The sequence below is a fragment of the Columba livia genome, chromosome 2 (genome assembly GCF_036013475.1).
Source record: "Columba livia isolate bColLiv1 breed racing homer chromosome 2, bColLiv1.pat.W.v2, whole genome shotgun sequence".
NCBI classification, from domain to species: domain Eukaryota; kingdom Metazoa; phylum Chordata; class Aves; order Columbiformes; family Columbidae; genus Columba; species Columba livia.
In genome coordinates this window covers 154,926,712-154,950,380 of record NC_088603.1, presented here as the reverse complement: position 1 = coordinate 154,950,380, position 23,669 = coordinate 154,926,712, and positions in this window count along the sequence as shown.

The following is a 23,669-nucleotide window of genomic DNA, read 5'->3' as shown; positions in this document are numbered from 1 at the left end:
CAAAGGTGCATCCCTGCGCTGCATGTTACCTTCAGGAGTGGTGCCATATAATGCTCTGTGCTGCTCCTCTTGCTGGGTATCATTTTCTTTGGTGTCAGGGATAGCCTTCAAGATTGTAGATACATATATTATTGGGGCTACGCAGGTGGAAGAGACAATTGCCTGCAACTCATCCCCGAGAGGAGAGATATCAACCTCCACACACCTCTCCTGCCTGATAAACTGCTTATATGATCACTCCCTGGCACATTTCACTGGCAACGAAATGGGTTAGAAAAAGACCTGCTGTTTGGATTGATGGAGTTGGGTCCAGAGCCCAAAACTCATCATCAACCTGGGCTTGACGGACATGGCCTGGCTACTTCAAACCGAACCAGTGCCGTTTCAGCTCCTGAGAGCCAAGAGACAGCAGTGGGAGCTTAAGGCTCTTCTCTGCATTTTCTTCCTCCCCTCCAGCAGGTTTGTCTCCCAGATAATAAATCAATCATTTCATGAAGATTAGACGAGCAATCCCAACTCTGTAGTTTCACAACAAAGGTTTGCAAAAAAGTTCACATGCACAAAGGTTTACTTGCTGGGTTCATAGCTGATAGCACTCATCAACCCTAAAAATGAAAGTTACTTTTCAGGGAATATAAAAACACAAGAGTAGAGAAGAGAGAGGAAGGAGAAAGAGAAATATCTGTTACAGTTAGTCCATCCCAGCCCCTTTTGGCTGCTCCTTTCTCCTCACACGTCTCCCTTGTCCAACCAGGCACTTCCCCGGGCTGCAGTTCTTCAGGGACAACACCTGATCTCACCTGGTGGCACAGGACATGTGGCGTGTTCAGAGTTAACTCATCCCTAATCTCCCCTGGTGTGATGGGAAACATGGAAACCACCATAAAATCACTGTTGGGGCTTTGGAGGTCAAGGCCATGAGAGTTACAGCAAGGAAACAATAGTGTCAGAACAACAAAGGGTTAAATACACCCCAGAGACTCTGGGAAACGCTGCTGCAGCAGCCGGGGAAGAGCACGGGGCTGTGAGGTGAAATGGGGCTGTGGAGCTGGGGACCTTCAGTGATGCCAAGGCCAAAGCACCTCACACTGTGCAGTTGGGCAATGGCACAAGCTTAGGGCGGTTCCATCCCACCTCATCCAGGAGACTCGTCCTACATCATACAAGCCTGAAGCACCTGGGGCCAGGCTGAGAATCTTGCCAGGAGGCACAGCATTGGTTTCTCCAGATAGCCACATTTAGTGCCGGGTTTTAGACTCAAAGCACCAAATAGCATCTTGGACACCTGAAAAAAAATCAACTTCTCCTTTCAAAGCCTTGAAATTAAGCTCTCCATCACTGACTCCTCAACACTGAGAAATCTGCAGAATAACACTCACCCCATCCTTAGCACCTAAAGCCTGCACGTCCCTCCATTTAGAGGATGCACAATGCTTTTGTTAATTAGAGCCTTAGTTTAATATGAGCTGTCAAAGTTCACTTAACTTCAATTAATTGTTTCTCCTGAGCTTAATTTCTTTAGTTAAGTATTGATTAATCATTGCTTAATTATGCTGGAGTCTCACTGGGTGATATTTCAGTCGCACACTGCAGCAATGCATTGCTTTCTAAAAATACCCTGGGAATCATCAGATATCTTACACATTGCTATTCCTGGGATGACTTTTAATATTTATCTTTTCATCCCTTATGTTCCAAAATGTATATTTAACATGTTGTGCTCAATTCCATTGGTTTACAACCCATTTTTCTCTATGAGGGTAGGTTTTAGACCAGTTTTGCATTGCGTAGTGTGGGGAGAAAGGGCTTAGTGTCTGGCATCCAGCAGTCTGTGCCAGGGTTAGGGAACACAAGAGAGTGGTCTTTACTGTGGTAGAATGACAACACATTTAAACAACCAAAATATTGATGGTATGGTTTTTCCTTTGCACCGTTTAGCTGGCACACAACAACACCGACCCAAGTACTATCTGTATTTCCTCAAAACTACGATGTTAGACCTCATCTTATGAGTATGGCCTTCAGAACAAGGCATCTCCGTTCTGAAATCTCAGTCTGTGCTGAAATATCAGGAAAACTATGAAGTCCTCCACCTCGCTGTAGTATCTCAACAGCACCGTAATGCCAAATCGGATTGCGAGTATCTTAATTCTCACAGATAAGTAAAATAACTAGTGATTTTTACAGAGGTCTCTCTTGAATTTAGATATTTACCCAAATCAGATGTTAAGTTTGATCTGTAGTGAGAATTGAACAATTACTTTTTCCCCAGCAATAATTTTCCTGGAGTCCATTTAGACATCTAAATTTACCTACTCACAGAAGCATTTTTCATTATTCTATATAAGAAAGAGTCACTCCCCTGAAAACACTTCTCAGCTTGCCATGGTTTTATCACCATCAGGAGTTAACTTTCTCCCTCTGGTACATGTTCACTTTTTCACAGATCTCTAAACCTTCTACTAGTAAAATTTCATTTTGAACATGTACTATATATACTATAGGAGTACTAAGCATTATTTACTACTGTCATCCCAGATGCTCGAATGAGCACTGACAGGAATGTGCTATAAAGAAAGTCATCAAAATGACATCCTTTTCTACTACATTTCACCTACTTGGGGGTGTAAACATCTGGCACCTTGGGAGTGCACATCTTTGCTATGTGAAAGACAGGACAAACTGGTAAAAACACTGATTATTATAAAGATCATGAAAAAGACTGCTGTTCTCTGATGCTGAATGATACAATACAATAAATTTTCCAGAAAGGGATGGATGAATTAGTCCAGGTTAAAAAAAGAATGGACAAAACCATTGCTCAGAACTTGATCAAGTGCAAGTAAAAACAGTTCCAGAGTTCAATTAACCTGTTATTTGTAATTAACTTCTTATCATGACTGTGCATTTCTGGAAGCTGAAAAGCAGACATGTTGTCATGACTCTCACTACAACTTTATTGAAATACTCTTGAGTCCAGGTCACTACTATTGCAGGTGCTGAACAAACATGGGCCTGCCCTGACATACTTACTGGAGAGGAAGAAACAAAGAATGGGAAAAAAGGAAGTTTTTACCCTCCCTGCTTTCTGAAAAGAAAATGAAAAACTGACACACAATGTGCAAAATTTCCCAGTGTGAATTGGGGTCACGTTCATTAAAATGACTAATCATTGATCTTAATTACAATTCCCAGGATCTGGCCATATGGAACCCAGGCTCTGTTTCTGGAAGTCTATGATGGCAACTAGATACACATCCCCAACTTTCTCATGCTAATGCCTTGCATGGTCGAGGAAGGTGATTCTGCCCTTCTACTCCACTCTGGTGAGACTCCACCTGGAGTCCTGTATCCAGCTCTGGAGTCCTCAGTACAAGAAAGACATGGACCTGTTTGAGAGGGTCCAGAGGAGGCCACAGGGATGATCAGAGGGCTGGAACAACTCTCCTATGACGACAGGCAGAGAGAGTTGGGGTTGTTCAGCCTGGAGATGGGTCCGGGGAGACCTTATAGCAGCCTTTCAGTACTTAAAAGGGGCTGATAAGAAAGATGGGGACAGACGTTTTAGAAGGGCCTGTTACAACAGGGCAAGGGATGATGGTTTTAAACTAAAGGAGGGGAGATTCAGGCTGGACATGAAGAAGAAATATTTTACACTGAGGGTAGTGAAACACTGGCTCAGGTTGCCCAGAGAGGTGGTAGATGCCCCATCCCTGGAGACATCCCAGGCCAGGCTGGACGGGGCTCTGAGCAACCTGAGCTGGGTGAAGATGTCCCTGTTCATGGTAGGGGTGTTGGACAAAGATGAGCTTTGAAGGTCCCTTCCGACATAAACTGTTCTATGAATCTATGATTCTAAACACAGAAACCTTCCAATTTCATCAGCACTCTTGGTTTCAGGTACACTCTCATCGCTCACTATTATTTATTTATGTTGTAACCAGGCTTAGCAGACATAATCATCAACCATAGCTTTAACAGAAGCTTTACTAGTACGAAACAAAACTTCTAAATCCAAGTGTTAAGATGAGACCAGTGAGGAGACCAGGCAGTTAGGTGGGAAGTATGAGTTTATTGGGGCAGCCTGGTCAGAAGGTATCAGAACTGCTCCATTCCCCTCCTGTAGACTAATCCTAGCTTGATTAAGGTTAGGAGAGATGGCTGAAAGTTATATGGTTCTGAGTATTTAAAACATTCCTGTTCACTCTACTGAAGGAGTACACTTAAAGTCCACAGTACCTTTTCCATCTGTCACATCCATATTGCAAAACAGAGCACAGTACCATGCGAAGCTGTGCCCAATTATCTGTTGGAGTTTGGAATTTTTATCTCCCACTATATTAATAATGTGACATGTCCCCATTAAAATGATAAGAATAAAAAATATAAATAAATAAATAAAAATGAAGAAAGACATGTCTCATTTCTTTCAACATATCTTCAAGTCAACAGGGTGTCATGGCTTCCTAGACTAGACTGTCTTATCTACTCTCTACTCAGGTCTCTGAATCACTTTCTTCACCCTTCCAGCTCATCTGAAAAAAGGGTAGAAGGGTAAAAAAAAACTGCAATTGCTTGTGAACACATAGAGCAAGAGTGGTGCATGGGAAGTCTGCAGATCTGCTATGGATTTCTGGGCTCTCGGGACTTGGGGTCTGCAAGGTTGGCTGGATTCGGGATGTGACATCTTGTAGAGGAAGTGCTGTGATTTGTCGTAGAAAATCGTTCAGGCATGAGACCAGAGAAAGAAGTTGTAAAAGTCAAAGCAGGATCCTTGAGGGACATCAGCAGTGCCAGTATATGCAGGTTCAATGTGTAGTCTCTTTTCTCGGCACATTTGCTTTGGACAAAACCATAATAGCAGCTTCTCGGCTTAGACAGGTAAATGTGCCTGTTAGAATATTCATCCTGAGATGCTTTTGTTATTAATAAAGAATCAAATAAAAGCTGCAGGTCACCATAACTTTGTCAGACCTCCCACCCTAACTATTTTTTCCATTTTGAATGACACTGTGGAAATGACTGTAGTGTAATTTCCTTCCTTGCTTTTCAACAAAATAATTGCTTCATATGGATTTTGCAGATTGTTGATAACTAAATTAGTGGCTCTTTTGTAATTGTTTCTCTGTCTATTTCTCCATCTTTTTCTTCAGAGGGGCTACGGTGTTGTTTTGAATCCTGCTCTCCTGGTAACAGCAGCACTTTCATGTGGGCTGGAGTGGAGTGCTGGTTTATGGGTGTTTTAATAAAGCTTTGTCAAGCAGACTAAAAGGAAAAGAAATGCAGATAAATTCTAAGGGATCAGATTCTGCCTACCTCAAACACGTTTTGTAACTCTTCAACCTTTGAGTAGTCTTACTCATTTCTGTGGAAGAAGTTATTGCGGGATGTGAGTAAGATGTCAGAATTTTACCCTACATATTTCATTTAGCAAAGAAGGCAATACTGCAAAAGATAACAGACCCCAAGCTGCAGCAGGACACAAAATTTGCTGTGACAATAAGAACCGGGCAGCCTTCTGCTTCTTTGTGATGTTGCCATCTTATTGAAAGCGTTCAATAAACAGCAGTAGCTGTGCCTGAATTAAATGAAAGACCCAATTGTAAAGACCAAGAGCCTTCTAATCCTTACAGCACCACAAATAATTCAAAAGAAGTCTTGAAGTACCATGATAATGGCACAAGAAGATGGGTATCTCCGTATTATTGTTTTTGTGTTCCTCAAACACAAAGACTTAGGCCTCAAAGAACACTCTGCAGGAAAAATGATGTCGCATTAAAAAAAGCAAACACATTTCTTTCAAATAAACAGACAATTAAAATTATCCAGAAGTTGAGGAAAGTACGAGTTAAAAATATTTCATGGTATGTTTGCTTTTGAAAGCCTACATTGCCCTTAACACAATTTTATGGTGGATATTGTGGGCTGTAGATTAACATAAATGACTGATAAAAAATCTTTATAAGGATATTAAGATTAAGAACACCACTCTTCAGTTCTACAGATGAAAAACTGATTTCAAATAAATGAAGTGATGAGAATAGATGTCCATGAAACAAAAATAACATATTCATCAAGGCCTTTTTCAACAGTCAAGATATAAAGTGACAACCACTGGAGTTGTCATCTGGTTTTAAAATTGTCTAAATTAAAGATTATGGGAAAACTGAAAATGGAAAGAAACACAAGCCAGCTGTACCTGTGGTGTGATTACACTATCTTCAGCATAGGCAAGGCACTAGTTGACTTTTATGATGTATATGAAGAGAATGTAGTGATGAATGAATGACTGGAAAGTGCACAGAGAAAAACCTACCTAATTCAGTGCCAGCAAAGCTTGGGGAAGGATTAAAGGGAAGGAGAGCATGTTATTCTATATTACATTATGAAAGAATAATCAAAAATGGGCACGTGCCAACCCAATGGAAGCACAAAGCACTGGGCAAAGGAAATATCTCCCATATGCTCTTGTGTATCCCAGAGTAATTCTGTACCTTTCTAGGTGTAGAAATTTGAGTTTCTACAAAAGCAGGGCCCCCTGATGCCTTCCACGGTCCCATAAGCCCTCAGGGTGGAGATGCGGTGGGACTGCATGACCCTCATTTCTTCAATAATCAAACCACTGGACACAGAGCCAGCAAAATCACAGATGTTTTGTGCCTGCCTTCTGCTCAGGCACAGAGCTGTGCTTTTGCCTTTGTCCCTTATACACATGGAGTCATATCCCTATGTACTAGGGCAGAAACATCAGCAACAATGTATGACATGCTTAACCCCATACAGAGAGACACTGAAGTATAGCATCCACTTATTTGGTGTCATAGCCTTAAATCAAGGCTAAACGAGGTGAAAAGCAAATAGATTTTAAGCCCTTGTGAACTCATAGGGCAAGCTGAATGGATAAACTAAGATGATTCACCATTGTATATTATCCTGGTGTGTTAGAGTTGGCTATATAATAAGTTCATGGCCATCTTAAAATGAGTGGAAAGGTGAATGCTTCCATTGTGATTACTTGGCTTAAAAAATACACGCCAGTAATCCCTCTTCCAACCTTCTTCTCCATTGGATTGTGATATTTTAAGGTTAACAATGGGGAAAATGTCATGTGCTTTTCAGGGAAAAGTGGCAAGGTTTCTTTCAGAGATAAATTACTTGAAAACAGATGGAAACTAATATTCGTATTGAAAATGTAGATATCCCTATTAGGCCAGGTTGATGGATGGGTAGGCACACTTGCACAGAAAGCTGCAGCTCCTGCAGTCATGTAACTGGAGGAGAATCTCAGCTTCTCTCTGTCAAAGTGAAGGGAAAGTTTCAGCAGGAAACTTCAATCCACCTACATGGCTGGGAAGAAAAGCTTCAAGAAAACAACCTGAGTCTTTCTGCTAATGTGCCTGAATGCACAGCCACACTGACACAGAAGCCCTGATTAGGGTCAGCAGGCATACTCATTTCTATAGGGTCCTAATTTTACATGCAGCCATCCTCAGACATCTTGAAAGAGATAGTTCTTGTCTTTCCTAGCAAATGACTCTGTAACAGAAAAGGAGGAGGAGGAAGGATGAAGGAAATTATTTTCTTGATTCTGAGAATTTCTGAGCTGCCTCTTCTTCCTTCTCTAAGGTAAAAGGAGGCTTTCCCAGCCCACCTTTGTGGTGAGTATGACCATTGCAGTGGGAAAGTGTAGCCATCACCCAAAAAATGTCATGGCTGCAAAGTCTGGATCTAAAGCACTGTTTTGGTAGTAGGTTATGAAGCTACACTCAAGTGGCATTTTGCTGCCCAGTTTTGCTTTTTGGTTCCTGGAGACCCTTTGCACTGATCTCTTGGTGAACCAGCTGATGTTTCTGGGTGGGAAATCACTGATGTAACCTAAGCATTACAGTATATCTGTTGTCCTAGAAAGAGGGTTCTTTACCCAGTGTGCATAAAAGTGAGCCAAATTTAGCACACAGACATGAGATATTGTTTATTACAGAGTTTCACAAGTCTGGATGCTGGAATAAAGCCAGCATGCCAGAAAGAAAAGTAACAGACATTATATACAAAATCTTATCACTACTCAGGGGAGTCCTAAAGAGCCAATTGGTTACACATTTGCATATTGCATTACACAATCCTTTTAGCGTATAGTAAGAAACGTTCGGCTAAAGGACACTTTATCCCACAGTTTTGAGATACGTGTTACAGAAGCACTTAACTAATTGTGCAGGCTTCAAAATGTCTAAAGCTGCAAGGTCAGAAGTGTCTGTAGTTCATGATTAGGTGTTTTGCAAGTCACTTTTATCCTTGTTATATGCACAGACTGATTTAAAATTGAAAGGATTTACATATCTTTAAGTTAGCAATAGCAGACTGGTTTCATTCTTTTAAGCGATGACAACATATCCAGGAGATAAATCTGCAGTGTGGCTGGACACCACCACTCACCTATGTTGCCATTTGACTGATTTAAGGCAGATAGGGCAGTCCGGGCTAACTCTCCAAATTCACCTATTCTGTGGATTCCTGGGCAGTCCAATCTTGAGCTTGGTTATGGAAACAGGGTGCTGATGAGAGTCTGTCAGCCCTCATGTCTGTAATGTGGTGGTGTGAATGGACTTGCACACTGAAGGAGCACAGGAGACAGAATTTTTCAGAAAGTATCTGAGAGTACCTGCATACACGGCAGAAGTAGAAGCTTTGTAGGGACTGCTCATGAGACTGATATTTGCAGCTGGGGAGCATAGTGCCCATGGAAGGGCAGCCTGTCAGTGGTCAACCCATTCTGGGTGCAAATAAGGAGCTGAATGAACATCTCAAGTAGACCCAAGGAACGTTTTCCACTGTTAATGGATTTGGATGAGTGACCACAGATTAATTATAGAAGTTACTCATTCACTCCTGATCTCTCCAGAAAAACAAAACAAAACAAAACAAAACAACACAACAAACCAAACCAAACCAAAACAAAACAAAACAAAACAACAACCAACAACAACAACAAAAAAACACTTTGGAAGACAATCTGTTTCCATGCTATTTCCATTATTTCCATGTCTGGTTCACAGGTGCAGGAGGATCACATAAACATCCTGGCTTTTCTATTCTCCTCTAGTACCAAATTAAAATGCATTTGGACTTTTTCTTTTGGCTTGTGATGTTTTGAGCAGCTTCTGATGAGATAGATTAAAAACATTTCACTTATTTATAACAGAGTATATTTTAGAGTAAATCAGGAGGCCATTGGACAGGAGTATGCTGATTCTTTCCTTCATCTTCCCCTCCTTGAGTTAGGGCTGTGGAACACAGTGAGTTGATATTAGGTTCTGGCAATTTAAATCTGTTTAGCAAGGTTCTTAATAATCCCTGCATGTATATCACAGAGAACCTTGAGCATATTGCTTTAAATAATTCAGAACTACTCCAATATTGTTTTAAATAATTCAAGAATAGGACAGCCTTTGTGATTAATGATGTGTACCTGGAATTTCTGCAAATACAGCAAGGAGTCAAAGTATGCTCTAGATACAAGCGTCCTGGCATCAGATCCCCTTTACTCTTTGCCAAGGCAATAGTATCTATTAGAAAATTGGAAAAGTGCCTGCTACTCAATGGAAAACTGACTTAGGCCAATGGTTAATGTGGCGGTTGCTGCAAGAGTCTGTTCTTTCTGACAGACAATACTAACTTGGCTGAGAACCTCTATTGTCTTCTGACTCCTATTTTTAATCTTCATGAATAGCATTTGTGCCTGATGTGAAAATTAAATGGAGGTATAAATATTTCTGCGGGAGCTGAGGGTTTGTCCTGGTGTTTTAGCAATCCTTATCTGAGAGCACAGAAATGGTGTGCTGTGTAGAGCAAAGCACATAAGCTTATTTTGCATGTTAACTTAGTCCTAAAGGGCTCAGAGGTTGCTGTTCTTCCCAGTTGTGCTTGGGTCTGCGGTCATAAAAAGTACCTGGAGAATCTGTCATCCTTCTCCATTTGGTTTTGTAGGGAGATGAGAGTGGAACAACACTAATAGAACTTCTGATTTTTCACCCTGTTGGTACAGCAACTGCTTTCCCTCCTTAGTAAAGCTGAAATGATCCTTCTTTTAGAGAATCCTATCAACATTTTTGCCTAGGAAGTGAATAGATTTCTGTAAGCTCAAAATCTTTTTTTGATTAAGGGATTTCTCTAAGACACAAGGTAAATCAATGCTACATTGACTTAGGAATAAAGCAAACAAATCCTCCTAAATATCCTTTTTTAAATAAAGTATATGTTGGTAAGTGGAATGGAGCACCTAGCAAGGAGATAACAGATCTCAGCACTATTGGAAATGCTCTGTAGATATCTTTATCGAAGTCTGATATTGGACTCCCAGACCAGCTGCCTCAGTGAGCAGCCACTTTACAAACATCAAAAGGACCAGTTAATTTTATTGGATTTTGGATATTTTTCAATAGAAAGGCTCCACAGGGGAGACACTGAGATGTGTCCAGCTTTAATATTTAAACATGTTCAAGATTCCTAGAGGAAGAGAGAGAGAAAAAAAGAGGGCTGCTGCTGTGGGAACTGTATTTGGTATGCCATGGCCAGTATATTACCTTATATATTCCTTATATTCCTCTCTCCCCCAGCAGCAGCTGGTGGCCTCAGGGCCTTATGTATAAGGTAAGAGACTAGCCTGGATAAAACACGTTTTTACAGATGCTGAGATGCACAGGTGATCTTTACTTCAGATGTACAGTCTGGGGGAGGCATTATATTTTGGGTTTTGTTTGATTTTTCTTTTAAGGAAGGTGCATCTGAGAAGGAAACTCAGGTATTTAGAGACAGGGACAAAAGTCAAGGCATATCAAATGGCTGGTATCTAGAACAAAGCTCTGTATACACATTTGCATTTAAATAGCAGAAGTCATTGCAAATTGCCTGCACAAGTCTTTTATTTCAGTGTTTTTGAGATCCATGCTACAATAAACTTCGGCATCTTTTTACTTCGGCTGCCTGCAAAATGCTGCTCAGTGTTTCTTATTAAAATCAAAGCTCTGAAAGATGACCAATTAGAGTGTCCCTGGGAAAGTCTCAGGGGTGAAGCATCTTCCTTAAATATAAGAGGAATATGGTAATTTTCCATCTCTGCAGATTAACTGGTGGAGCCATAGGGCTCCTTTTGTGCTTCAGGGTGCCAAAGGTGGGAAAGGAAGAGAGAGGATCTTGTATGTCAGCCACTTTTGGGTTTCAATGAAGAGTTTACCTTCTGTAAAAAATGAATAATTCAGACACCCACCCCCCATAACCATTTAAATTACAGTCTTCCTGTTATTATAAACTGATCTCTCAAAGGAATAAATAAAGTTGACAAAAATAATCTCCATCAGGGCTGACACTGATTACACCAGACTGAACTCCCTCACTTGTGGGGCTCGTCCACCTTTAAATGTCATCATGAGATGACACCTGTCTATCCTGCTGTCAGTCTGAACAGAGAATAAGTCTCTGATCCCGGTGGCTTCTTTTCTTAGCAAGTCCTATTCTAAGTCATAAAGCACAGAATGACAAGTCTTAAACCACCCAAAACTGAATGGTTTCTTTTTATTCACTCTGTCTCTAAGAAGGGGAAAAATGGTGAAAAGGGGAAGTGAGAGGGAACTTTGTGGGATTCATGGCAGACAAATCTAAAACAAATACACTGCTGGATATTGGTTCTGTAAAATTAATTTCTGCAGAAGACCACACAGAATGATGATGAGGCAGAAAATGTTGTCACCAGCAATGCTTTAGATTAATCAGCTGTGGTAATTCACCAGCCAGCTACTTCTGCTGCACATCAAGGACAACTGGCCATGTGGCTCTGTGCTCCACAAGACTGGTCTGCTGGCACATATCATCTAATTTTTGTTGTTGATTGTCCATCTTTCAGAATAACAAGCTTAGAAGACCATAGGTAACGCTATACAGAGTGAAATCAAAGTCCTAACCAGCCCTGAAGCCCTTATTGTAAGCAAAAGAAAGTCTGAGAAAAGGAATCAGCCTGCTGAGAAACCAAATTGTGGCTGAGCTCTGTGACATGGCTGGTTTGAAACAGAAATTAGAATGATGTTCAGATTTTCTGAACTAGCCAAAAACCTTCTTCCTCAGTCAGAAAATAGTTTATTATTTCCTGATGACTTCCAGTTGTCTTATTAAATTTTTGCTAGTGGGAAAAAATATTCCAAAAACTGATTGTTCACTGAAACAGACTTCTTTTTTTTTTTCTGTTTTTGCTGCAGTTCATATTTCATTGCATTACCATAAATTGATATAATGCCCTCATGCCTCTTTCTATTAAAAGGTGCCTTGGATATTAACAGTTCATCTACCACAGAGCAGCTTAACTGGCCTCCCCTGCCCAACAGCACAAAAGTGAATGGTTATGGATACTCCGTGATACAAACTGACATACCCTCAGGGCAGCATATACATTTATAATTTAATTCCCTGTGAGTTATTTCTCAGTATTATAACAGTTTTCTGTGCTGGTAAGAAATCCTATTTCTGCTCCCAGATGGACAGCTCAGATAAGTGCCTGCCTGCCTATGTACCTTCGGTCTGTGCACAGCGAGTGGGGTAGGACATCACCCTCCTGCCACTGCACAGGCTCCCTGGGCTGGAGAAGGTGCTGAGAAGTAAAGAAACACACTTCAGGTGCTGCCAGACACACTCCTGGCAGAGAGTGAAGTCATGGTGCGGTAAAAAACACCCATATATACATATACACACCCATACATGTGTGCATAGAATATGACATTTGTTAGTTCATAGGAGAATTCAGACAAATATGGTGTGGCTTTTTGCCATTATCCAGCCCCTTTTCCTGTCTGACATTTCACTTCTTTGAAGCACTGAAGGTTCACTGAAATGTCAACTGGCCTGTTCAGATACTATATGTGTATAAATGAAAGAAAGAACTAGTTCCTCTGATATACCTCCAAATGTGAATTAAGCTGCACTTAGTGAAGAATACGTTCAACAGTAGCAGGAGTACCTTGTTCATATTTTGCATATATATTTAAAAAAAAACCCTATGCCTTCCCCATTTTGTTCTAATATCCTGTTAGTAAAGAAGTTCAGGCAAGAACTACAAAGGATTAAAATGGTTTTACATCTCTCCCAGCTCCTCAAGCAACAGCGCTGTGCTGTAGCTGCTCATATTGCTCAGACAAGATACAGGAGCAGGTAACTCTGCAATTGTTGGACAATGGCATACCATACCATCTAGTAATTCCCTGGTTAGTTTGTTTTTTAGAGGAGAGGCTAAGTCCTCTACAGAAAAAAAAAAACCAAAAACAACAACCCACCCTATTTTAATAAACAAATTTGACAATAGGATTATCTGAGCTTCCTGGGTTAACATCATGCCTTCCTCAGAAAGGCACTAGGCGTACCTTTGACACCTAATTAACACTATAAAAGAAACTAAACGTATTGGTACAGTTCCAAGATTTTCTTCACGCTAGTTGCATTATCATGACTACATAAAAAGGACTGATGTCTGGCTTTAAAAAAGGAGGAGAGAGAAGAGGTATGGTGAGAGAAAGGAATTACCCATTGATTTATTCTTTTCTTTAACAGCAAAGGGGAATGAGCAATTTAAGGTCAGCAACATATTGCTTAGCTGGCCTCAGCTCCTGCAAAATTACCAGCATTGTGTGTTGCAATAAATTGCATGCTTTTGTCATCTCTGTTTGTTTGAAATATGTGTGAAATGAAGAGGGAAATAGCTAAGACCAGCACTAAGGACTGCACTGATCTGCCCAGAAGGTGAACAGGAGACAAAATGGTCTGTTTTGTCTTGCCTGCTGATCAGAAACCCCTCAAAGGCAGAAGCGGAGCCACTGCTGTCGCAAATTCTCTCCCTCTTTATAACCCCTGACTCACCCCAAAGGGCCCACTTTTGAATCTGCACAGTTCGCATGTTGTTGTACAGACCTGTCCTGCAGGCTGCTCAGTCACTGTGCTTGCAGATATATTTATGTTAACAGCCCCTAAAGAGCTCATCCTATGCAAAAGGTGTAAATTAAACACTGAGGTGTGGCTCAGCCAAAGCAAGTGCATCACACAGTGAGCAGGTTACTGACAGTCCAAGTAACTTTCCAGACTAATGACTCTCTTATCAGTCCAGGAAAAAAGATCCTGTTGCTCCAGAAGGTCAAACTGGCCTTTATTTTGCTCCTGGCGATGCAAGTGCTGATTATAGTGCAGTATCCAAGACAGGTAATTCATGTCAAAAGGTGGAGAAAGTGGCTTTGCTTATTGATGTGTTGTCATCGCAACGTTCAGCCTTTCTGTTCATAGCTATTCATGTGAGTTACAGCAAACAATGCCTGCTCCTGGCATTAACTCACTCCCCAGGCAGCTATTACTCAAAATGCACAATGGCCTACGGGACACCAAAAGATCTGCCATTGGTCTATTGACCATGGGCAGCCTTGTATTGCACTGCATAATGATGTAGCATCAAAAGACATTTTTCCAGAGAAAGTTACTGGTTTAGCAGCCCACAAGGATAAAACCCCTCATTTACTCACCAGTTACGCTGCTTTTGACATCATCCAGTGCTGCACTGACCCCAGGAACAAGGGAGCAAACTGGGGTATTGCCAACACTGAAGGCAACTGGGGCAGAAGCATTCAGTGGAGTATTTCATCATAGACAAGAAGGACCATTTCATCGTATCCCCATTTTATTAGAGGATTGTCACTAAGAATAATGTAATAGGTTTCTATGACCTTTCTTCAAAAGACAAGGCAAATAGCATCCTGGTCACCTCTACACTAGTAGAAAGAAAGAGCTGCCAGAGATTTGGCAGGTGTCACTATGAATCCTGCAGTTCTGAAATGTTTCCCGAAATCCCAGCCCAGGAAAGACTGAGATTAAGTCCCTGTACAGCTTGATTAAAAGACATCCACTTGGGGTGATTTATTAGATCCTCAGTGAAATCTCCATACTCTCATGAATTGACCAGATGATGGTAGTTGTCACAGGCTGTGTATTTCAATGAGTCTGACACTAGATTTTAACCCATTTGACTATTAACTCTCAGCTGAATGTGGAAAGCAAAAGTGAACTTCTTAGTAGACATCTTGAGGCTCAGGTCACTGAGGCGAGCAGCTCTGGTGTTGGCACAATCATCAGTGGAGTGCTCTATCGCAGTGTACAGGATGGTTTCCTGAACTGGAGGAACACCAGGGGTGCAGAGAGACCTGGCCAGCAGCTTCTGCAACAGTGGCTGGCAAGACCTGCATGGGGCCAGGACAAATAGTCCACCACGTATAAAAGAAGTCCCTGGGGAGCACTGATGACCAGGGTGGACAAATAGGGCACGGCATGGCAGTTCTCACAACACTTGACATGCAGGAAGGGTGCTCTGACTCTGCTCAACCAGGGAGCAATGGTATCCACCGTGTCATAGAATCATAGAATGTCCTGAGTAGAAATGGACCCACAGGGATCATCGAGTCCAACTCTTGTACCTGCATATGACAACCCCACAGTTCACACCATGTGTCTGAGGACGTTGTCCAGTCTCTTCTTGAACACTGTCAGGCTTGGGGCTGTGACACCTCCCTGGGGAGCCTGTTCCAGTGTCCAGCACCCTCTGAGTGAAGAACCTTTTCTTAATGTCCAACCTAAACCTCCCCTGGCACATCTTCCTGCCATTCCCTTGGGTTCTGTCATTGGTCACCAAAGAGAAGAGACTGGTGCCTGTCCCTCCTTCCCCTGTGAGGAAACTAAAGGATGCAATATACTGTACCCACCATGTCTGACGGAGGTCCCAGGCAGAGCTGTGGTGCCCAGCTGCAGGGTCTGCCCTGCTCTTACAGCAGTGAGCACCCCTGTGGGAGCTGTGGCCAAGGGGAGGAAAGGTCTGGAGCACAAGTCTTATGAGGAACGGCTGAGGGACCTGGGGCTGTTCAGCCTGGAGAAAAGGAGGCTGAGGGGAGACCTTATCGCTGTCTACAACTGCCTGAAAGGAGGTTGTAGCATGGAGGGGGTTGTTCTCTTCTCCCAAGTGACAAGCAATAGGACAAAAGGAAATTATCTCAAGTTGCACCAGGGGAGGTTTAGATTGGATATTAGGAAAAAATTCCTCACAGAAAGGGTTGTCAGGCATTGGAACAGGCTGCCCAGGGCAGTGGTGGAGTCACCATCCCTGGAGGTGTTTAAAAGACATGTAGACATGCTTCTTAGTTATATGGTTTAGTGGTGGACTTGGTAGTGTTAGGTTTATGATTGGACTCAATGATCTCAAGGGTCTTTTGCAGCCTAAATTATTCTATAATTCTATGTACACGCTTGTCTTGTATATTCTTCCATTATGGACACTGTTGCACCTAACGGAGTACCATGAAACTCCCCATTCTCTCGTTTTATGCTTCACTGGGCAGCAAGATCAAGCTCCCCTAATACTACAGCTCAGTGAGCCATGCAGCAGCACGAGTACAAGGTATCATGGGAGGACTGGAAATTTGCTTTGTGTTGCCCCTGGTCCTCTGTCATCACTGACTTCAGTCTCAAAGTGCTCCTGTGAATGAAAGCACTTTTCCCCAGCTGAGCCATGGTAAAGGAAGGGAATATCCTGTGCGGCAATTAGAGACGACACATACCGGGACGCAGACAGAGATTCACGCAAAGGCAGAGACCTTGTTCAGGAAGGAGCACAGAGCCGGGCCGAGCAGAGGGCTGACCTAGGCCTAGGCCACCTTCTTTATTCACCATTGACAATTTATAGGATTTACAGGTACAGGCATGGACTAAGATGTTTACAAAAAGGTGTTTTTCCACTGGTTGTTATTAAAAACACACTAAACTCATGTGTTGTTTGTCTCACTTGTTTTTCCACTCATTCACAGGCCAGGCCCAAGGACATTCATACATTCCATGCATTTGGGGGCAGTTATCTGGCCTGAGATACCATTCTCACGAGTCTGGGCTATAACTTTTTGCAGTAATGAGAAACCTATTTCAAAGTAATCTGTCCTAGGCCCTTTATATATTATTATGTTAGTATTATGTCTTCGACCGTCCAGATGGTCACATTAGTATTGATCTTCCTTTATCATCCAGATGGCTGGAACCACACATCTTGCTTTCCCACATTTTACTTTCCAACAATCCTGTATGTCGTTTACCCTTGTTTTGAAGAAAAAAATTACTGGGTCCAAATAGGACCACTTTTTACTGTGTGCTTTTTCTCCCTCTGGCTTTAGTTCTGTGTGTAGAAGAGAAATCTTTTTCTTCACTTACATTTTGCTAAGCAATACATTGACCATGTGGAGGACAGAGCAAGACTCATCAATCTCAGGTGGAGCTTTCCACTGGTCCTACTGAGGCATTAGGATCTCCACACACCACCTGAACTCTGCACTGCAGGTTCTAGCATCAAACAGCCTCTGCAGGGACTTACCTGGAGCTGCAGGTTGCCTGGATCTTGCTTCTGGCAATAACTACAAATTCAGTGGGACCCAAGATCTCCAGCCCTGCACAGAGCAAGAGGCAGTCACCTCGCATAGAAATAAGGTGCTGCCCTTCAGCAGCATCTAGAATCATGCTTCCAACGCCTACCCTTGTCCCCAGCCAAGCTCAGGTTTTAACGATCTCTTGGACTTTCACAAGCAATGTAAATTGCCCTGAATATATCTACTGCATATGTTACTAGACATGCAAATGCAGGGAGCTGTCGTCCAACCCTTATCTTCCAGGGGAGCTTTCTCTAAATAAGAACTCCTCAGTGTCATGCAGTTTCAAAGATCTGGAGGAAGCACTTCTAGAGCTACACAAAATACTTAGCACAGCCCCACACATTCAAATTGGCACTCGTGCAACTGACAGACCTCTGTAAGCAGCTTTTAATTTATTGCAACAGCAAAATTTTTCAATGTATCCAAGATTTTTGTGCATTTTAGAGTGAAGGGATATTTATTGCCACTTTTATGTGTAAGCTGCCTATAGCTCCATATTACTTCTAGTATAAAGCAGATGAGCAAAAGGCCTTTAAACTAGTGTTGTTGCACCTCTGATCTTGATTGATGTTGACACCAATTAGCAGAAAAGGAATCTTCCAGATAAAGGAAAAGAAGATTTTATTAAGGCCTAAATGCCAAGAGTCAGAATTCAATGCAAAATTCATTAGTGCTTATGGCAGGAGTCCTACCAACTATTGCCATGGGGTTAAAGGGAAATAAAAATTACATAAATAAGATTTTCAGGACTTTTAAATCCTAGCTTGAACAGTAAATGTGTTTGGGTGATTTTAGCTTGCTATTCTATACCCTTACTTGTAAAGGCTGTTCTGTTAAACAGTTTCAATTAGAGGCAAATCTTACTGCAATCAGTTGTGTTCCTCTGAATGAAAAGCAAAGAGAAAAACAGACATAATTTTTTTATTTTATTCAGTTCTAAATCCATTTTTGTAAATACAACATTCACCAGGTAGAGGAAGAGGTCTTCACATGGTATAAATATAAATGTAAAATGTATAAATGTATTAATATATACATGCACATATTTTTATATATACAGGATCAAAATATGATTTAAAATTTCTCGCTCATGTACAGACTGACACAAAAATGAGACCTGTCTTTGCAGAATTTTACCCATAAACAATTCCTCGGAAAAATAAAGGAGCTTTGCGAGCTTCCTCATGTTGTATCAGCAATAAATCCCAATTTAACAAAGCTCTGAAACAGTATCTGAAATCTTTGTAAAAAACAAATATTAAATATGCCTTTTATGAACCAGAAATGAGATTGTGACAGGAGTCTGGAGAACTTTGAGTACCTGCTCTGTAATAGAAGTGCCACAACTGCCTGTTATTCTAATTCACAGCTCTCACAGAAACTATGTTTTGGAGCAGGAAGAAATATTTGGGCAAGTTGAGGCCGTTCTTCCCGTAGCTGTGTTCACAGCACTCCGGAATCTTCTTGCATATTCACATGTCTCTGTGTTCACTAGATTGTGTTTTGCTTTCTAACATTAAGCTCTTCAGCTTTGCAAGGAAAACCACAGGTCCCTGTTCTCAAAGACCAAGCACCTGCTCACCCAGAAACACACAAACAGATTTTCATTCCTCCTTCCTTACAGGGTGTCTATTCTTTCAATTCAAAGGACTGCACACACAAACGCTAATTTCTTACAACTCAATTTATCCAATGATTATTCAATTTCGACATGTCCCAAGACCTTCTTCCACTGACAGAGGATCCTGATGACCATCCATTTACATCTACTTGTCAGAAGCCCCAGGGCAAATGTTGACTCTGAATTTACCTTCCAGTCTCATTTACTGCATCGAATATCACCAGAGTTTTTGACAGCAGCATCCTAGACTCATAGATAGGAATTTATTGCCATTTCTTGCTTGCCGTGAACAACAGAGATCTGGTTTATACATCTCTCGTCTCTCAGGGCTAAGCAATACAGTTCTGTTTCACTTCAGTGGTGTAGTGCTATTCTGCTGAAAAGACTTAATCCCAGAGTTATTTTAAAAATTAAAGCATTCTGTTGCCATCTTTGTATTGTTTGTTCCTGCCTTCCAACCAACCATTCTCCCTTATTTAATACATACCTGTTTTCTACCTGCTGCTTATGGCATTTTCATGTTGTAGAACTGATCAACTTGCCACTCAGTAAAGCTTTGCTCTCTGTTTGGGGCTAAACACTGATTTTATTTATTTTAAACTATTGAGAGTTGCTTAACTAAAAAAAAAATAAAAATAAAAATAAAAAAAAATAAAAGTGCTCTGCTGTTAAATCACATATTCTGAAAATTCTTACTCTTATTTGGTAATATATTGCCTCAGTTTCTTCTCATTCTTTTTCAGCACGTTATGCTCTCACAGTATTTACATGTTCTGTAAATGAAAATGTATGTCTGTTCATTGATGGTGGTTATCTAAGCTGCTCTTGGATCTTGATCATACTTTCTAGCATACCTTTTTTTTTAATTGCAAAGCTTTTCCAACTAAACATTTAAATGTGGAGAGAAAGAGGCTCCTGTTCTGAGTGCAAAATCTATCTAGCAAAATCTCGGCACTGGAGCTGGGCCCACGTGCCACCAACCTTCATTAGTCCTTCAGCAGCAAGTAACACACCAGAAAGCTGCTCCCCACTCTAAATTATCTCAGTACCAAAATATTGAGGAGCCTCTAACCAGGAGACAGAGACTATGACTGCTCTCTGTGTATGTACATAAAAATTGAGAAAGTATCTACCCTGAGACCTCTGCACCTCTAGAAGGATCTGTGTTCACAGAACTGGGGAGAATGTTTGAGAAACTGGTAGATGAAGTGTATTTTTGTTCTCTTTCTCTTGCTTCTTGATGAGGAAAAGATAGGAAAAACCTTGATGTGGAAGTAGAGTGTGTGGATCTGTCTCTTATAATTATGCTGGAAAGTCCTTCGAGGACCAGAGTGGGACATTTCTGAATTTGAAATAATGAGGCGTTGACTCAATCACACAATAGATACATTCTCAGTCAGTTAACGAAACAAGAAAGAATTCTTGGTTAATAATCTGTTTGCAGGGAGTCAGATCTATTTCACTGTTATGGATAGATTTTGTTAGTTCTTCCTTCTCTACAAACAAAGAAGACGAGGGTTTCAAATTTACTGTATGTCAACGGGAATATTTTAAAGATTTCTGATGAAGAAACAGGGCAAAATTTATAACTCTGTTCCTTTTCTCACTCTGTAGTTACCTGTAAACAGTCATGCAGAGAGTAGAAAATGAAAATTGAGGTTTTTCATAGATATTCATATATAACAAGACCCCAGCAGAAACGCTTACACTGCCACCCCTGTCAGATTCTATGAATCCACAAATCCTGCTAAATACCTAATATCACAACTAAAGACATGCCTAGATGTGCAAGCTGTCAGTTGTTTATAAAAGTCGTCTTATCAGGACCAGCACTGACAATAATATCAACAAATGTCGAAGGGCCCTCGGCTGTCAAACAAGAAATCATCATCCAGCTGCGTGAAAAGTGTAACTGCCAGGTGCTAAGGCTACAAGAAAAATATAAGGGAATAAACAACAGGTGCTAGAGGACACCAAGAATAAACACGACCACAGAAAAAAGTGAGCAGAATAGTAGGGTTATCGTTAAGCCTGATCTTATTGTCATCATAGCATCCATTGCTGAAAGGGAACATCAGGAGTCTACCTAGAGGTGTTAACAGCATTTCCATTACTTCTGTCTATACACCACCAGATAGAATGGTCAGTTTTGATTGTGGTAAAATGTGAGTCATTATCAGTAATCTTCACAGCTACCATTTCAACTGAAGCTTCTACAGAAGTCACGATGGGTGGAAACAGTAGAAGTATGGACATGTGGATACTTTGAATCTAGCCCATGATCCAAACTGTCTTCACTCATGACTGAGAAAAATAATTATGATAATCTATATCAGGCCTCTGTCATCACAACATTGCTAAAAGGAGAGAAGGCGCTACAATAGGTCCCATGAACTTCTATAATGTCTCCTAGAAACCAAGGAAACTTGTAGTATCCACATTGTCCTATGTCAGAGAGCTCCACAGTTTATCTGGAAATGGTGCAAATTGTTAGATGTAGGAAATACGAAGAGGATTTTCTTGTCCTGTAAAGTAACTTATTGTGTGAGGATATATTTTTTTTTAAATGACAGAAGATTGAAGTCATGCTCCATAGAACTTGTTGACATAATCCACCGCAGCAGAAAATCACCAACAATTAGTCAGAACTCTTCCATTGACTGAGGTAAAGTAGACATATGCTATTAGCACAGACCAATCTTTTCAGTACCCAAAGTGTGTAAATTGTACTTAAAGTGTGTAAATTACACAGTAAGTGACAAGAATCTCAGAACATTGATCGTTTTGAGTCAGTCATTTGACGAATGAATTCGTTCAAGAATGATAAAACTGCTGGTCTTGGCAACATCTGACAGCTAAGTGGATAAAATATCTTGGTTGAATGACAAATATCTGAATACTCTGACCATTTATTGTGCATTACTGTCAGTGTGTTAGTGCATGTACGTCAGGGCACTCCAAATATCAGAGAAGGATGCTTCAGAGCCAAGGAACAGTAGGCCTGTGTCCATACGGCATCATCTTCACAAATGGCATTAGCATCTGATCTTAATTAAATTAGTTATCACCATTTGCTAAATGGCTCCTAATACCAAAGCAAGCTGGACTGTTCCCAGAAAGTCCCTGCTGTTTAAGTGCTTAACATCACTGAGCGGTTCCAAGAGAGCCTTGGGAGGGCATGGACAGAGACTCTGTGCCTGTAGATCTATCAACAGCTGCTCATGACACTGGAAAAATCCAAAGTAAGTAATTATTTGTAATTATTAAATTACAGAAACTGATCATCACTCCATAGGGATTGCTCACTGAAAAGTTTACATAAAATGATGCGAGAAATAGAACCAATGGAGCAGACAGCAATATGAACTATCAGAAAAGGGTACGTGTGCCAATATTTTTAGCATCTGTCCAAACAAATAAACAAACTATGATCATATAAAATCTTATTTCTTGCAGGTGACTTAGGCATCATAGTCCAAAATCAGGATTTCAGTTGTAAGGACTTGGTACAAAATCAAAGCCATGTTGACCTCAGCAGCTTTCCTGGATATCTGATTATCACTTCAAAAGCCAACTGTATATGCATTTGGATGAAACATGCAAGTCTCCTCCACTTTTAGACTCAATAAGCTACTAAACAACTTTGCCCATCCAAGGTGGAGGGTATTCACCCATGACTAGCACCTGGTCTATCTGGGTATCAGACTAAATTGCACACTTTTCTGAAGGCCAGAGAAACCAAAAGGCAAAGTGAGTGAGTGTAAGAGCCTGGGCTCCAAATGGAGGTGAGACAAAGATGAGGAGACCAATGGCAACCAAATAATGCTGTGAATCGCTGAACTCACACAATCCCACTCAGCAGCTGTTCGTGTGCTCTGTGTGGGAAAGGTCAGGGTTTGCAATGGATCAAAATTGCATTATCTTACTGGATATCTTGGATAAGCCAAAATCAGTATGTCTTTGTGGGGATCATCCTATCTGATATCATGTAAGCACTAGCTGTTACCAGAGAATGCATATTACATGTTTATGGTGGTGCTGAGAAGTTTTCTAGCTACAGCAGAAATACAAAAGCTGTGGCAGCCACAGAGTTGGTTGAAAAGGTACTACAAAATTGGTAGGATATTTAAAATTAGCATAGATAAAAGAGAAAAAAAAAATAGCTAGTAACCTGAGGATGAATCTGACAACTTGAACATCTCACATGAGTCAGCCAGAAGAACAAGAACATGCAGAAATGTGATCATTATAAATACACAGAAATGTGTGAACGTGGAGCCTGGTTGACCAATACTGCACATTGTGGTCTGTGGCATCATGAAAGACTTTTAAGACATGAAGAATTTAGCCCAGACAATGCATTGGTCCATCTCTTACGCTTGCTTTATGAAACTGTATCAGAAAACAAGAAAAGGTTGTGTAACAGGAAAAAGGAAGCACAGAGGTAGCAATGCAGGCATGAAAGGATAAACAACTCTTTTCTTCCCTTTCTGCAAATCAGAACAAAGGTAAAAGACTGAAAAGCCTTTTTCAAACGCTAATGGTCCTTGACAGGAAAGAGGAAATAATGT